Below are 16,571 nucleotides of genomic sequence, written 5' to 3'. Positions count from 1 at the left end.
CAAAGTTTTTTGAATTAATCCATTAATTATATCTAAATTAAGTAAAAAATAACCATATAATTACTAGATTAAAGTTCTTATCTCATTAAGCCTATTAATTTTTTTTTTTAAATCCTTTCAAGTTTCCAGTTATAACTGGAAGTTGGATACTCATTTTAATGGCATGAGCTTATTTAAAAATGAGCAATTTAAACCATTAACTCGATAAAAGTGGATAAACATAATTAGAGGGACTAAAAGATGAAATTTTACATAGTTATATATACTGATATTTACATCCAAACAAACGATGGAGCGCAATAAACACTTGCACTCCTTGCTTACTCGATTGTACTCAAGAAGTAACTACCAAGGGGAACCAGCTGAGCTTCATTTTCTACTCTACACAAGGAAGCTACAAACTGGCCCTTCAAGAAGTATGTATATCAAAAAAAACACCAAAAGAATAAGAAAATTGCACACAACCCCCAGAAATCAGAAGGTTTTACTTTTAGGAGACTTGCCGGGGACGCATGTCGAACATCCCTCTGGCAAAATCTCGCCGTTAACTACTGCTTTTTCAAGCTTGCGTTGCCAAATCTTTGGCGTTTATGAAGGTTCCATGGAATCCATATGGAACCCTTGATGGAAGCTTAACTGTCGCCTCTAACTCCATTGTCATTGCATTCACGATTTGAAGCTCGGATTTCCATGTTTTTTCGTCGTGAACGAAGGCCAAGATATGGCCGTCGTCTTCGGCTTCGGAATTGGGGTCCCTGGGAAGAAACAGAGGCTCGCCGCCGTACTTTTCGTCTCCGTAGATGAATTTCTGGGTGTCGCCGGTGGAAAGATCGACTTTGGCGAAACCAGAAACCTTCGGCCATGGCTCGGCGATGGCGAGGTAGGCGTATTTGGATTTCCGGCCGAGGAGGTTTTTGTTCACCATCCCTGCTTCCAAATTGACGTCGTTTTCAGGTGAAATTATGGGTCGACGAGTGGATTTTCCAGTTTTAAGATTAAGACGGATTTCTGATAAAACGCTTTTGAGTTCTTCGTTACATTCGTTGAAAATGGAGTCCGCCGGAGTCATGCAGGAGCCGATCACGACGACCTCGTCGGATTCGGGTTCTTCCCATGCGTTCCATAGATGAAAACAGAAACAATCCGGAACTTCGACCCATTTAATATCCGACCCGTTTTCTGCGTATTTATCGAGAACGCCAAAACGTGAAACCTTCTCTTTGTCGTACATCACCGGTGACCCACCAGTGATCATCTCTGACATCTTGAAAACCACCTGGTGATCCGGCACCACCACGAAGTTCTCGGTGATCGCGAAATCATGAACCATAGTAGGCTTTCCCAAATCAATCGCTACATCTTTCGATTTCTTTCCATCTGGTGAAAACCAGAAGTATTTCAGGTAAGGCTTCTGGATGACATCGTAGCTCAGTGCGAAAAGCTCGCCGGAAACTGGGTCGAGTTTTGGGTGTGCGATCATGGTAGAGTTTAACTGACCGTCGAAATTGTATCGTCCGCCGGTTTTCAAGTCACCGGAAGGCGTGACACGGACGTGATAAGGCAAATCATCCTCCGACATGGCCAAAAGGTGGTTGTTGAAGTAAACTAAACCGGCGTTCGCCACTCCAAGGCCTTGAGTGACGTCGATCAAGCCACACAACCCACGAGCGTAAAACAGTAGAAGCTTAGCGATACCGGAGTGGCCATGGAGTTCTCCGATTGCTTTCGGAAATACCGGTTTCCCGATAGCACGTTCTTGAACAAGCCTCTGTGTCTCCGTGAACCGGCAAGCGTAGCTAGCGGAGCCATTATCGAACTTCACGGCGTAAATCATGCCATCTCCGTCAAATAAATGGTGGCCGGAGGTAGGCTCGAACAATGGGTTAGCTCCATTCCTCAAGTAAACTCCTTGAATATGTTCCGGGATCTTTCCGGCGACTGGTAGGCAGTGGCGCACAGGTTGTTCCGGTACTGGACTGAAATTTCCGGCGATTTGAACACTTGGGTCTGCTGTTTTTGGCAAAGACTGTAACTTTTCTCTTGCTTTCAATCCATCTTCAACGGCGTCCAATGCCATTGCTGCAAATTTCTGTAACAAGTTCCAATTTTGTTGGACCACCGGAGAAGAAGATGAAGAAGAAGGCAATTCAACGGGATAAGTTGAGGTTTTACCAACAGACTGCTTAGGAAACTGAAGAATCGAAGGCGTATGAAGTGCACAAAGAGTCGAATTTTGTGCAGTTCGAGCATTGGGTTTCTTACAGAAAGAAATCGAGGAAGAAGATGAACCTAATACATCTTTGGAAGAAGATAAGAATCTGCTTCTTTGATTAGTCCAAGTGGAAGTAGAAGTAGTAGAAGAAGAAGAAGCCATTATTGGTGATTGAAGCTATTTTAATGTCGATGGAAAAGAAGAAATGGAGTTGAGTTTGAGGGAGAAAGAGTGGGGGTGGAAGGGTATAAATAGTGAAGAATGTCCACCGGAAATCATACCACGTGTAGGATGGTTAGAAAAAGGCCCATCGAACTATCGATGATTATTAATTTATTATTATTTATTATATTATTATTATTATTATTATTATTATAAATATTTTGACAACAATTATTTTCTTTGGAGGCAGGTACCTCATCACAACTATTTTTTGGTTTATTCTTCTATATAATGTTAACGTGTCTAATAAAAAACATTTAATGTTTTAATTTAATATGAATGTTTGATATAATTACTTAAAATTATAGTTTTCTTAATTATCCAAGATAGTTTTACGGATAAAGTGGTAATATGTTCATATGCCAAGTTTGTTGATATGAAGCGCAAATACATTGTCTAATTGTCGTATATTTTTATTTAATTACAATTAAATAATTCATGTTATTAAACATGAGTAGAAAAAATATAATATGGAAGTTATAATACAAGCTTTTGAAGAAAAAACGGATATGAGGTTTTATAAATTAGAAATACATTCTAGAATATATATATTTTTTAATTTCTTTGATACGTTGAACTTATTTAGCATATTTACTTTTCAACAAAGAAGAAATTTAGTTTATCACTTTCGTCGAGAAGTAATAGACGTTATAATTATAAATTAATACAATCATGGTAAATATGCCGAAATTGTCACTAATGATAAGATTACAAGTATTACTCATAAGGATAAATGTTATTTTCATGTAATGAATTTTGACAATTACATCAGGATGTTCGTGGTGTAGGACTGGACAAGAACAAAACCGAGTCCAATTTAGGACTGGACAAGAACAAAACCGAATCCGAATTGGACTAAAATCGAATTAATATATATATATATATATATATATATATATATATATATATATATATATATATATATATATATATATATATATATATATAGGTTCAGGTTCATTTGAGACCATACGAATTTTGTGAGACCGTGATCTTTTTTTAATTATTATTTTCGTCACTTTAGTTATCTAAAAAAAATAAAAAAAATTTACCCTTTTTTTTTTTGAAAAATACGTGAAATATTCGAATAGAATATTACACTGTAAATATTCTAATGTGATTTTTAGAATGTTAGAATATTCCATAGATTTGTCAGATATGTAAAATATTCTAGTATTCTACTTGATTATGTAAAAAAAAGGCATTATTTATTTATTTATTTTTATTTTTTTGGTATTTTTTAATTTTTTTTTGGAAATTATAAATGACGAAAATAATATTTGAAATTTCTTTTTTCGAAAATTTTTAATTATTTTGCATTTTAAAAATGTTTATTTTTATCTACAAAATGAGCTACTAAGATTGCGTCTCACGGTCTCACAAAATTAGATCGTCACACATGAACCTAACCTTATATATATATATATATATATATATATATATATATATATATATATATATATATATATATATATATATATATAACACCTTTACAAACCAAAGACCGTGTTAACGAATGAAGAACGTAAAACTAGTAGAAATCGTCAACATCCGGATTAGAACCCCTAACCTCCAATTTAAGAAACAAAACATCTACAAATTGAGCTAGTAGTCAATTTGATTCAGTTTTTTAGGACCACAGGTAGGGTGTGGTTCAGGGATCGGATCAAATTCGTAGTGGACCGACACTAAATTAACATATTTTACAAACCGGGTAGGGTGTGGTTCGGTTTTCGGTTTGGTTCGGTTTTTCTGGTCTACATGTTCATCCTTGTTTACATCCTACACAAGTGCAAGGTTTTTTTTTTATTTATTTATTTATTTATTTATTTATTTTTTTAATGTTTAGGATCCTTAAATTCAAGTTTTTTTTTTCGGTTACTAGCTACTGTATTATTTATGCTTAGTTGCATAAGTTATTTACATACCAAATAAGAGATATTGTATCTAAATCTCCTAATATGGAAATCCTTAAAATTATAGTTGATTAACCAATTTGTATTAGTTGAACTTGAATACTTTGGCCGGTGTTAATCAAGAACGTAAAATTAAAATTATATTTGATGTTATATTATTTATCTAACATCAAACTTAATGTAAAATATAATGTTGGGTTGGAGCAACTTAACATCAAATTTGAGTAAATTTTAAGTATTAGTTAGTTTTTTTTTTTTTTTTTTTTTTTGAAAAGGCGGAATTTTTAAGTATTAGTATGAAGTTGGGGATGTTGTAAGGTCTCAAACTTTACCTCTTTCGAATTCAAAAAGACACTTTAGGAATCTAAATAAGTATCAAATCCATATCTTCTTAAGTAACCTTTCAAGAACAAAAAACCAAAAACCCTAAAATTAGACATCTATAAATGGAAATACATAAAGTAATTGCAATTACTTATATTTGAATACAAACTAAGAAATCGGTTTCAAAATATCTAAATACGGAGCTCATCGGAGATATTGAAGGAAAGCGGTTTCAAAATCTCTAAATACGGAGTTTGTCGGAGATATTAAAAAGAGTTTTATTGGATATGTTGCAAAGAGGAGATATAATTCAAAGATGAAGATGAAATAAAAGTTTCAAATGGGGTTTGGTCTCTTTAATACAAATCACAATCAAAATCATCATCTTGATCATCAAATGTTTTAAGGTTTTATTAGCTTTGTCAAATTCAAACTATCAGGACAAACCATCATTCATGTCCTTGTTCAAAAATGGAGATGGATACATGAAAAGAATAAGATATTTGGGGTTTCTGACATTCCACCTTTCACACCTATTCGTTGAATGAAGAACTTCATCATTTGCCAAACCGGGAAATAAGCCACCATCAATTCATATCTCAGTGTTATTGCTTGCATCAAAAGCATGCTAGGAAATTCGAAGAACCCTCCATCTCCATCTATAGTTATAGGTTCATCTTCACCTTGGAAACTAGTAACTTGTTTGTCTTTGTATGTTCCACGCTTATCTATATGTTCATCTCCAGGGTTTCCTATTCCTCAGTTTAGATATTTTTTAAATGTTGGTGAGCAGACTCCCTTCCCCTTATCTCATCGGCGGTGATTTCTTGTTGATGAATACGGTTTTCAATGAGTTCTTGAATTCTTGATTAAAATATTATTACAATAAATATTAATAATAAAATAACTAACTATATATTAAAATGTACATAATAAAATAGAAATAATAAATAAATCAATTTGGGTATCATATCGGCTACACATTGATGCATGGACAACACGTTAGCGCCACATAAACACAACATATGTCACCTATAGTATAAACAGGCTAATACATCAAAAGTCGTTAATATTGATTTATTTTAAACAAAAATGTTGAATGCGATGATCTTAAATGGTTTAAAACAACCCTTTAACGATCTATGGTAGACAAATATTACTATTGAGTTACGAAAATAAAATTAAACCAACCTTAAAAACATGATTTTTGTTTGAGTGACAAGTACATTAAAATGAAAATTGATGCATTTTTAAGCACATTTGAGAAATTAAAACACATTTTTATGGAGATTCAAATAACACAACAAAATACTATTTGTCACGTGATAATAATGTGATTTATTCTATGCTTGTAAGTAATAAATAACATCTCATAGTGACTTTCAACATCAGAATAAGTTATGTACGTATAAAAATGATCAATTACATATACATGTTTGAAAAAGACAGAATAAAATTACATCTAAATTTTCTATAAAATATAGTAAAAGGTAGAGTTTGTAGGTTGTAGTGGTAGTTAGAGGGATTGTGACATAATCCAATAATATTGCATTTTGTGGTTGGAAAAATTAGTTTTGTTTGTGATACACGTCTAAAGCCTAAATTCCGCGTTTAAACCGCTAATCACTCTATTCTTTTTAAAAAAATCCGGTCCGTGTCGGTTCATTTTCTTCCACTTTAACCCGAGACACGTCTCTCTCTCTCTCTCTCTCTCTCTCTCTCTCTCTCTCTCTCTCTCTCTCATCAAGGATATTTAAGAATATTGGACCAATAATATGCAACAAAAAGATCCTTCTGACTTTTTCTTTATTTTTCTAAAATTATTTCGAATTCTAAAATATTAATGAAAAATGATATAACAATCTATATTCCACACTTGAATCTTTTTAATATTTTCTTGAACTTTCGGTAACATTTTTCTTTTTTCAAATTTATTGTCAAAGAAGCTAATAGCATTTTCCTTATGGGTTTGCAGTAATCCACGTCAGGACTAAAATATAATCACAAACGTGTTGTCAAACAATTTATTCTTTTGTTTTTATTAAGAAGAAAGATATAACTTATAAGCGTTTATGATTGTTTACCATTTGTTCATTTTTTGACAAGTAGTATACTTTTAAACCGTGTCATTCTCATGTTACATAACAATCAATTCTAGTGAGACCTACCTTATATTCTCAATAGTGTATAAAACACACACAATATCCACTATTATCCAATAATACAATTAATTTTAATTATTATCTAGTAGTTGTGGATCTAATTTTCTGCATCAACTAATATTAATAATATAAAATTAAAACAAATTTGTATACGATCGAGTGAGGGCAATGTTATTAATTCAATAAAAAGCTATAAAATTAGTTCATTTATACTCCTCGTTTTTAATAGTTTAACCTAAACTTTGAAACTTGTTCAATTCTGGAGTAAATTCATCCGTCCGACGGCTCCAAACTCATGTTATATAAGTATCATATCAATTTTTTTCTTTCTCCTCTTAACTCTCTTTATTTGCAAATTGTATCCGTCTAACCCACACATTTTGGTACAAGTCATGATGCATATATTACTATATTATATATGTCTGATACAAGGTCTCGTCTTGTTGTAATGTTAGTGTATTCTTATTGTTTGATAGATGATATTATATTATTGTAATCTGATTACACTTTTGATCCTCATAACCTAACTTTAACAAGATAAAAGGTTAACTTAATGATAGATTGTAACAAAAACAAAAGTTGATGATGAACAAGAAATTTGGGTCGTTGTAATCCTCCCCTCCTTAAGAGGATTCCATCCCGAAATCAGGAACCAGAACGAACAACCTAGGATATCAAGCCCTTATATCATCCTCAAGCTCCCAAATAATATCACCACCATGCTTGTTTTTCCACGGGACCTTCACGAGTTTCACCCTCTTATTGCGCAACTGTTTGGTCTTGCACTCCAGAATAACCTTTGGTTCCTCAACCAAACACTTTGACTCATCAACTCGAAGCACATCTAACGGTAGGATGTTAGGTTCCTCTGCTAATCATTTTCACATATAGCAGACATGAAATACATCATGAATCCCCTCCAACTCCGGTGGTAACTCCAATCTATATACATTGTCTCCAATATGATCCAAAACCACAACTAGACCTATGAAACGTGATCCCAACTTCCATCACTTGCTAAAATCGATAACTTCCTTCAAGGGTGAGACTTTTAGCATTACTTTCTCACCCACCTAGAAAGTCTTTGGTCGATGCTTCTTGTATGGATACTTCGTTTTCCTTTCACTGGCCACTTGTGATCGATACCGAGCTATTTTCACTTTATCCTCGATAATTTTTATGATTTAAGAACTTGCAAACTGATTTTCCCCAGGCTCCAACCACCAAGTAGGAGTACGAAACCTGCTCCCGTAAAGCATCTCGTACAGAGTCGTGTCAATACTAACACAATAAGTGTTATTATAGGAAAACCTTACCAACGGTAAATGAGTGTCCCAATAAACCCATACTCAATAGCGCACACTCGCAACATATCCTTGAGAGTCTCAACAATCCTCTCAATCTTCCAAGTAGTTTGGGGATGATATGTTGTACTGAAATGCACCATCGTTCCTAACTCTTACTGGATTTTCTGCCAAAACCTTGAAGTGAAACGAATATCACGATCAAAGATAACAGACAATAGTACCCCATGCATCGTAACAACTTTTTTTACATACAACATTGAAAGATTATCCAACTTCTCGTTCTATTTGGTTGCTAAAATGTGTGCACTTTTTTCAACCGATACACAATAACCCAAATCATGTCATTACCTCGAGAAGTCTTTGGTAATTTAATGACAAACTTCATCGTTAATTTGTCCCACTTCCACTTTCGAATCTACGGCTTCTACAGCTCCCATAAGGCTTCTAGTGATCAACCTTGAGTTATTTACAAGTCACACATTTGGCTACATACTTAACCATTTCCCTCTTCATACTCGACCACCAATAGTTGACTTTCAGGTCTCGATACATCTTTTATGTACCCGAATGTACCGAATACTTTGATGTTATTGTGTCTCACAACAATTTTTCATGAACACCACCCACCTTAGGGACCCAAAGTTGCCCTCAAAAGGTCCTAAGTCCCCAATCAACCTCTAACAAAAGAGTTCGCTGCATAATCATAACTTCACTATTCATATGATATTCTTTCAAACCCTCCTCTTGAGCAGCCCGAATCTATTCAAAAAATACATGGAACTACTACAAACCCTATAGATTTTAGGTGATAGGTCCCTATAGGTTCCTTACAAATGAGGGTAGTGGCTACCACATTCTCTTTCCTAGGGTGGTAACTAATCTCATAGTTATAATCAATAAGTAACTCAACCCAATGCCATTGTCTCATATTCATCTCCTTATAATTCTGAATTTGTTGCAAATTATTATGATCGATATATAACGTACACTTCATCCCATACAAGTAGTGACACCATAACTTGAGTGAAAATTCTACTATTGCCAACTCCAAATCATGTACCGAGTAATTCATCTCAGCACTCTTCAGCTATTGGGAAACATAAGCAATCACCTTCCCTCTCTGCATCTGCACACATCCCAACCTAGAATAGGACGAACCACTATAAAATAGAAAGTCCTTATTCCCCTATGGTAGAGAAAGAATAAGAGCCTCAGAAAGAAGACCCTTTAGGGTCTAGAATGCCTCCTCTCAATTATGTGTCCAAATGAAAGGTTTTGTCTTCCTTGTCAACATGGACATTGGACTAGCAATCTTGGATAAATTATTGATGAATCTTCAATAATAACCCGCCAAACCCAAGAAGCTTCGAATGTTAGATGGAGTCTTTGGATTGAGCCACTTCCTAACTGCTTTAATCTTTGTTCGGTCTACTCTGATCCTCTTTAAACCAACTACATGTCCAAGGAATTAGACCTCCCTCAACCAAAATTCACACTTGGAGAATTTCGCATACATGTTCTCCCTCCCCCACGCAGTGTGTCCATCACCTCTCGCAAGTGCCTCCGAGGATCTTCGACACTCTGAGAATACACTAAGATGTCGTCAATGAAAAACTTGTCCACGAAAAGACAGTATACCTGATTCATCAGGTCCATACAAACTGTTGGAGCATTCATCGGTCCATAGGGTATCACTAACAACTCATAATGTCCATAGCATGTTCAGAATGCTGTCATGGGTATATCCCCTCACTGACTTGCACTTGATGATAACCCGATTGTAAATGAATATTCGAAAAAAGACTAGCTCCTTTGCAGATGATCAAAAAGGTCATCAATACTTGGGAGAGGATACTTATTCTCCACAGTAACCTTATTCAACTCTCGATAATCGATGCACGTCCTCATGGTACCATTTCTCTTTTTTACAAAGTGGACATGCTCTCCCGAAGCTGAGGAAATCGGTCACATAAAACCTTGCTCTAACAGCTCCTGAAGCTGTGACATTATATCCTTCATTTCCAAAGGAGCCAACCTGTAGGGTGACTTGGTTATCAGAGCCGCACTCAGAATAAGATCTATCAAGTACTCCACCTGCCGTGGTGGTAGAAAACTCAGACACTCATAAGAGAAAAAAAAAATACAAAATTGCCTATCCGCCTCCACATCAGAGAGACTCGTAGTCTTCTTGGGAATCTCCACCGCATGAGCCAAGAAAACTGCATAACCCTTTGCTACGAACCGGTGTGCCTTCATCACTAAAATAATGGGAAAATACCCTAACGACTTCTCCCCACGAACATAAATAGGCTTACTCGTGGAAAATAGATAATGAATGTGATTATCGGCATAGAGAATCTCCACTCGATTGGCTTGAAATACAGGAGATACAAATAATCTATGCCAATGATAACATCAAGTGACTTGATCCAGATCAGAATCAAAGTTTAATGAAAAATGTGTCCAGAAAGTACAATATAACATCTATAAAGTTTCTCCCGAATTGGAACGGAATTCCCTACGGCTACTTCAATATCTAACACATAAACTAGAGAACTCTTAGGTAACACAAATCGAACGTGGAATATAGGAGATACAAATGATATATTGGCACCAACATAAAATGAAACTCTAGCAGGCATATCATTAACAATAAATGTTCCAAGAATAACCTTATCATCACGTCTGGCCTACTCGAAATTCATCTAAAATGCACGAGCCCGCACCATTGGTACTTCAGTCTTTTCCCCATTGTCACCTAGATAAACCTTCAAATTTTGACAATGCCCACTCATATGTCCTATCGGTCGGCAGTTGTAGCAGGGTGGTTTAACACTCTTACATGTTAAGAATAAAACTTATAAGATCGATAGATTCAAACAGGTAGAGAAATAAAACACCAAGAATAGAGATCAAAATTATGCCGAATGATTAAAAGCACTGCCTTAGAAGAGCTCGATTAAGAACTGCTACTATAAAGGCAATGTAGGATTACCAGATCATTAATATAACACGGTGCATGCATGCACTATAAATAGCTAAACCCTAAACATTAAAGACACCTGGTGGTCAGGCCCAACCCGTTACATAAAATGGACTTATACACAAAATATACAATTGACGCAATTCATTAAACCCAACAATTTCCCCCCTTTGTGTCAACTGAGGAAGGAGACTCTTCATTGTTGTTGTCGCTTTTGTACTTTGAACAACTTTGGCATTATTCCCAGCAAAGACTTACGAACCAGGACATACTAATTGATCATGTCCGAAAAACACTTCTTGTCCACAAAATTGTTTGCTTTATTCTGACTTACGAAATCCACGATGTATTCGAGACAAGAGGTGGAGTACATATGTTTTTCTGGTAAGTAGAAGCAGGCTTTGTGAAAGTTTGCATCTGGTTTCTCTTTTATCTAAAATGCTACACTCCAATCCTTCTTTCGTATCCTCCCCAAATTCATCGTATCAAGGTCCTTTGGAGGATCCTTGGGGAGAACAGTGGGTTTCTTGTGAAGAACAGTGGCAATCTCCATATCCATATTCGCAATCTCTTGGATGTAACAAACCAACATTTTTTTTAGATGTCCAATGATAGGGTCGAATTTCTGTTGATCCTTCATCAGCAGAAGTAACAAAGAAATCCAATCGAATGGGTTGAGGCAGGGCAGATCTGTGAGAGTAAATTCGTGAGTTGAACTCACAGCCCCAAGATCAACCTTGAAACGAGCATTGATGAAGCTCTCAGTTTCAATTGGTCTGAACACCTTAACATCAGTGATCTTCTCTGAGCTCCACGTTTTGTATTGTGGCCTCATGTGCTTTAGATAAAACGAACATAGAACCTGATCAATACCTTTATCAACCGGAGAAGCGTTTGCAATCAGGTCAAAGCTGTGACAGAGAAAAGTCTTCGGAGTAATATGCATATCAAGCTGTAGGTTCGAGGAATTCTCCAAGTCGAATGACCCAACAGGCTCTAGCCAGTATTTATTCGGATTTGCAACGACTTCTTTCATAATTCGCTCAAGTGTCCATAGAGGAAAGATAGTTTTCTGAGCGTTTAATGTTTCCTCTGCTTCACGAGCAAGCCTTGCTTTCTCTTCAGCTTCTCTGACTACACAATTATTTTCATCGATTTCAACTTCACGAACCTTCCTTCGTTTCAATTCATTTTCATAAGGTTCTTCCTCTTCACTATCATCAATAATTTTCTGTTTGCCTCTCAAACTTGAAGTTGTATTAACCTTCGGTTCGTTTATTTTGGGCTCTTGTTCTTGATGATCATCACCCCCACCAGCTGATTTCTTGACACCTTCGGTTGTTACTTTCTGTGCTTCTTTCGTTGCTTCTCCCCCTTGTTTTGGAATAAAAGATTCTAAAACACCCTAAATCTCGTCTAACATAGAAAATATAGGTTGTAATTTCTATGTGAGATATTGACGAACAGAAACAGTGAGGAGAGAGTTGCGAGTCTCTATCAGATTGTGTAAATCAACATTCACATCAGCAACACAACTGCGAATGACATCGTTCTTAGACTTTAGATCAGCAATATGATTATTGGCATTTGTTAACTCGACTGAAAGAACCTTCACAAACTCTTTTTGCACAGCAAGCTCATCCATGATCTTGTTTTCATGAGCTAAGTCAACCTGAAGTTTATTGCTTTTGGTAGAGATGGAAGTCTGAAACTCTGTATTGTCTGATTGAATGGCTGTGCGAACCTTCTAAAGAGCATCCTTCTTAGTGTGAAGAGAAGTTCCAAGACTGGAAATCACCTGATTCGCTTGTGCAGTGTTTGACTCAAAGGATGTCTGAAAAGTACCCATAAAGGCTTGAGCATCAGAAATTAGTTTTGCGACTTTTTCGGTCGTTTCCTTGCAAGTCTGGGCAGAATCAGCAACGAATTTGTTGGTGAGAGCAAGGTTGGAGGCATGCTCCTTTGTAAGAATTTCCAAAAAGGCTTTGACAGAGGCCTGAGAGTATTCAGTAGTAGAAGAATCTTTGGAAGACTCTATTAAAGAATCCAGCTTCGAATTTGATATGTGCACATTTAATCATTTATTTTGTATGATATCTTAATACTTTTTGGCTATTTTGTCTTGATTTATGAAAAAAAGGTACTTAATTATGTTAAAATTATGTTTTCATCCTTAAAGACATGCTCGAGTGGAAAAGGAAGAAAAACTAGCAATTGAGAGCTTGGGAATTGAAGTTTGAAGAATTCAAGCTCAAAGGAAGAAAAACTCGTCGAGTTGGCCATCAACTCGACGAGTAGGATGGAATATTCGCGAACCAGCAATGCCTTACCGTACATGCCGTACACAAGTTTTAAGTAAAGAACTCGTCGATTTGGGTCTAATAACTCGATGAGTCGGTGCGTAATTTTGAAAATTGTTATATATATCGGTTATTCCCGAAACCAAAAGACATGTTGGAAATTTTTGGTGACTCATTAGCAATCAGAAGGGTTCTTGAAGTTCTGGTTTTCGAGAATTCAACTTGAAAGCTCAGTTAGAAGAGATCAAAGGCAATAAACACTATTCTTTTTCTTAATCTTTTGCATAAACCATGTTTCAATAATTAGATTTCGATTTTAGGTTGTTAATTTCTGTAGATACGAGCTAAAAGCTCTTAACTTCTGTTTAGAGTAGATGAATTTATGAATATGGTATGAGTTTATGGCTTGGATTAATTTGATTTGGTGAATTGTCTTGTTAAGTTTGTTAAAGACCCTTATGTGTTGATAATAATTATTTTCTATTAATAATCAAGTTATTGAGTTGCATGAATATCATCTTAATTGCTTGAATCATATGGTTTTGTGAAAACAATATTGTATGCCTAGTATTAGTGAATATGAAGCTAGGGTTAACTAGAAAATAAGTAAATTGATGTGTAAGCATGTGTGATGAACAACCATACATGAGTTAATTGAATTGAGAAATTTAGTTAACTAATATTACAAGTCTTACTTGATCCGAATTGAACACTAGGAAGCTTGTTAGTTTAACCAATTGGCTACTGTTTGAATTAAGCTGCTTGCTAAGGATTAGTAATAGTGAACATGAACCTAATCACATTAGAAATCGGTAGCCAATGATACATTAATCCATTGCACTTGCCATGAAATCAACCATAGGAATAAATGAGTCGAATCTGAACAGAAGTCTCTTTTATCATTGAATCTAGTTACCTTCTATTTGCTTTAGTTGTTAATTGTTTTGTTTAAGCGTTATTTACTTACTTAAGTTTCTAGTCTTGCAAAACAAAAGAAAACCATATTTTATTACTTGTTTTTAATTAGGTAATTCTAGTAGTTAATCTTAATTGTTACCGTTCCCTGCGTTCGATACCCTACTTGCTTGAACTATATTGCTAATCGATAGGTACACTGCCTTTCGTGTGCTTATTTTATGTTTAAATTAGTAGGATTAAAACTAGTGCATTTGACACACATCAAGTTTTTGGCGCCGTTGCTGGGGAACGGTTCTAGTAGTTATTTTAATTGCTAGTGTTATCGATCCTTTGTGTAAGATTTATCTCGCATAAAGTTACTATTTTCATTATTTATTTATTTAGTTTAAGTTACTAGCTTTTCTGTTTTAAATTTTCGTTTTTATTTGTTTCTTCTGTGTTAGAGTTGAACTCGTCGAGTCCAGTCGACGCAACTCGACGAGTTGTCGCGTTTTTCAGTTTCGTTTTCCTATTTCGTTTTGTTCGTTTTACGCATGTTTTTGTTTTGTTTGCAGTACGTTTATGACCTATGGATCAAACACACCTTTGATCCCACCACTTGAAGACCCGTAATAAGCTCTTAGGAAGAACAAGGATAATAAGTCACCTTTTAAGAATCTCCAATCGGTCTTTGGCAAGAAAAGGGGAAAGTAAGTGGGAGAATCCAGCAAAACACTGAAGGATGAAGGCACTGAGAGTAATCGAACGAAGGAGGATTCCGAGTACGATATAGAAAAGGAAGGGAGTGTAACTGAATCTGGAAAAGAAAGCGAGAAAGACAGCGAACCCAATAACATCATGGGTGACATCTCATACATACCCATGGGTGAATGGAAAAGAAGGATGCGTGACGATACCGGCCCAGGACTTGTGCAATCAACAATTCCAGCAACTGCCAACTTTGAGCTGAAAGGTCACATACTCGCCCAACTCAAGGACATCCCATTCTACGGGAAAGATCACGAAGACGCATACAAGCATATCGATGAGGTCAATGACATAGCCGACTACTTCAATATCCCTAATGTGCCTCGCAAGACAGTTTTGCTTCGTATGCTACCAGTCACATTTATGGGAGCCGTGAAACATTGGCTAAAATCACTCCCTCCAGGATCCATCAATACATGCACTAAGACGCGTGAAGAGTTTATTGATCAATTTTGTCCTCCCTCAAAAATATCAAAGTTGAAGAAAGCCATTGCAAATTTCGATCAACAAGTAGGCAAGTCATCCTATGAGGCGTGGGAAAGATACAAAGGCTTGTTGAGGAACTGCCCCACAATGATCTAAAAATTCAACAAGAAGTCTCCATTTTCTATGATGGAGTGAACGTGACAACAAGGCAGCTCCTTGACTCCCAAGGACCACTCACGAAGAAAGCACCCGCGGTTATAAAGGAGCTAATTGAAGAATTGTCTAAGCACTTTAGAGAATATCATAACCCAAGGAATGACTCGACTCAAGGGGCGATGAACTCAGTTTCCGATAATATGGCGACGGTGATGGCTAAATTGGAGAGTATGGACCGAAGAATGACAAAGATGGATCAATCCATCCATGCCATCCGGGTAGGATGTGAAAATTGTAGCGGGCCCTCACCTTACTAAAGATTGTGATCTTGACGAGCATGGGAACCGGAAAGTGCAAGTGTGTTATTCGAGTGGCGATAGATATGATGAGGATTGGCGAAAACCGAAAAGGGAGTGGCTACCACACGATGAGTACAATAAGGCAAATGAGGAGAAATATAGGATGAAGACAAGAGGTTTTTATCAAAATGAGGAGCCAGTGCAAGAGAAGAAAATGGATTTTGAATACATGCTCAAGCAATTTGTAGCCGCATGGGAGAAAAGACACAATGACACTGATGCGGCGATACGGGAGCAACAAGCATTAATGAGAAATCAGCAAGCTTCTATCCTCAACATTGAAAAACAGTTAAGCCAACTTGCACAACAAATCAATCAAAGAGCACTGGGTGGACTTCCAAGTAATACCGAGAAAAATCCGAGAGGTGCAAAAATCAACATAGTGACGACTAGGAGTGGAAAAATGATCACTCCTCTGACCCCGATCCCAAATGAAGATCCTAAAGAGGTGGAGGAAGAAGAGAACGAAAAGCCAAAATCGCAAACAATCGACGCAACTCGTCGAGTTCCAGACATAAACTTGACGAGTTCTCTGTCTG

General features: G+C 36.2%; 1 pseudogene; it reads right to left on the bottom strand.

Moving 5' to 3' along the window:
• Positions 1-234: 234 nt before the first annotated feature.
• LOC145124110 (9-cis-epoxycarotenoid dioxygenase NCED1, chloroplastic pseudogene) lies at positions 235-2,425 on the bottom strand (annotated as a pseudogene).
• Positions 2,426-16,571: the final 14,146 nt, after the last annotated feature.

The sequence above is a fragment of the Lactuca virosa genome, chromosome 7 (assembly GCF_052849685.1).
Source record: "Lactuca virosa cultivar CGN04683 chromosome 7, Lactuca_virosa_CGN04683_v6, whole genome shotgun sequence".
NCBI classification, from domain to species: domain Eukaryota; kingdom Viridiplantae; phylum Streptophyta; class Magnoliopsida; order Asterales; family Asteraceae; genus Lactuca; species Lactuca virosa.
This window is presented reverse-complemented; position numbering and strand designations above follow the sequence as displayed.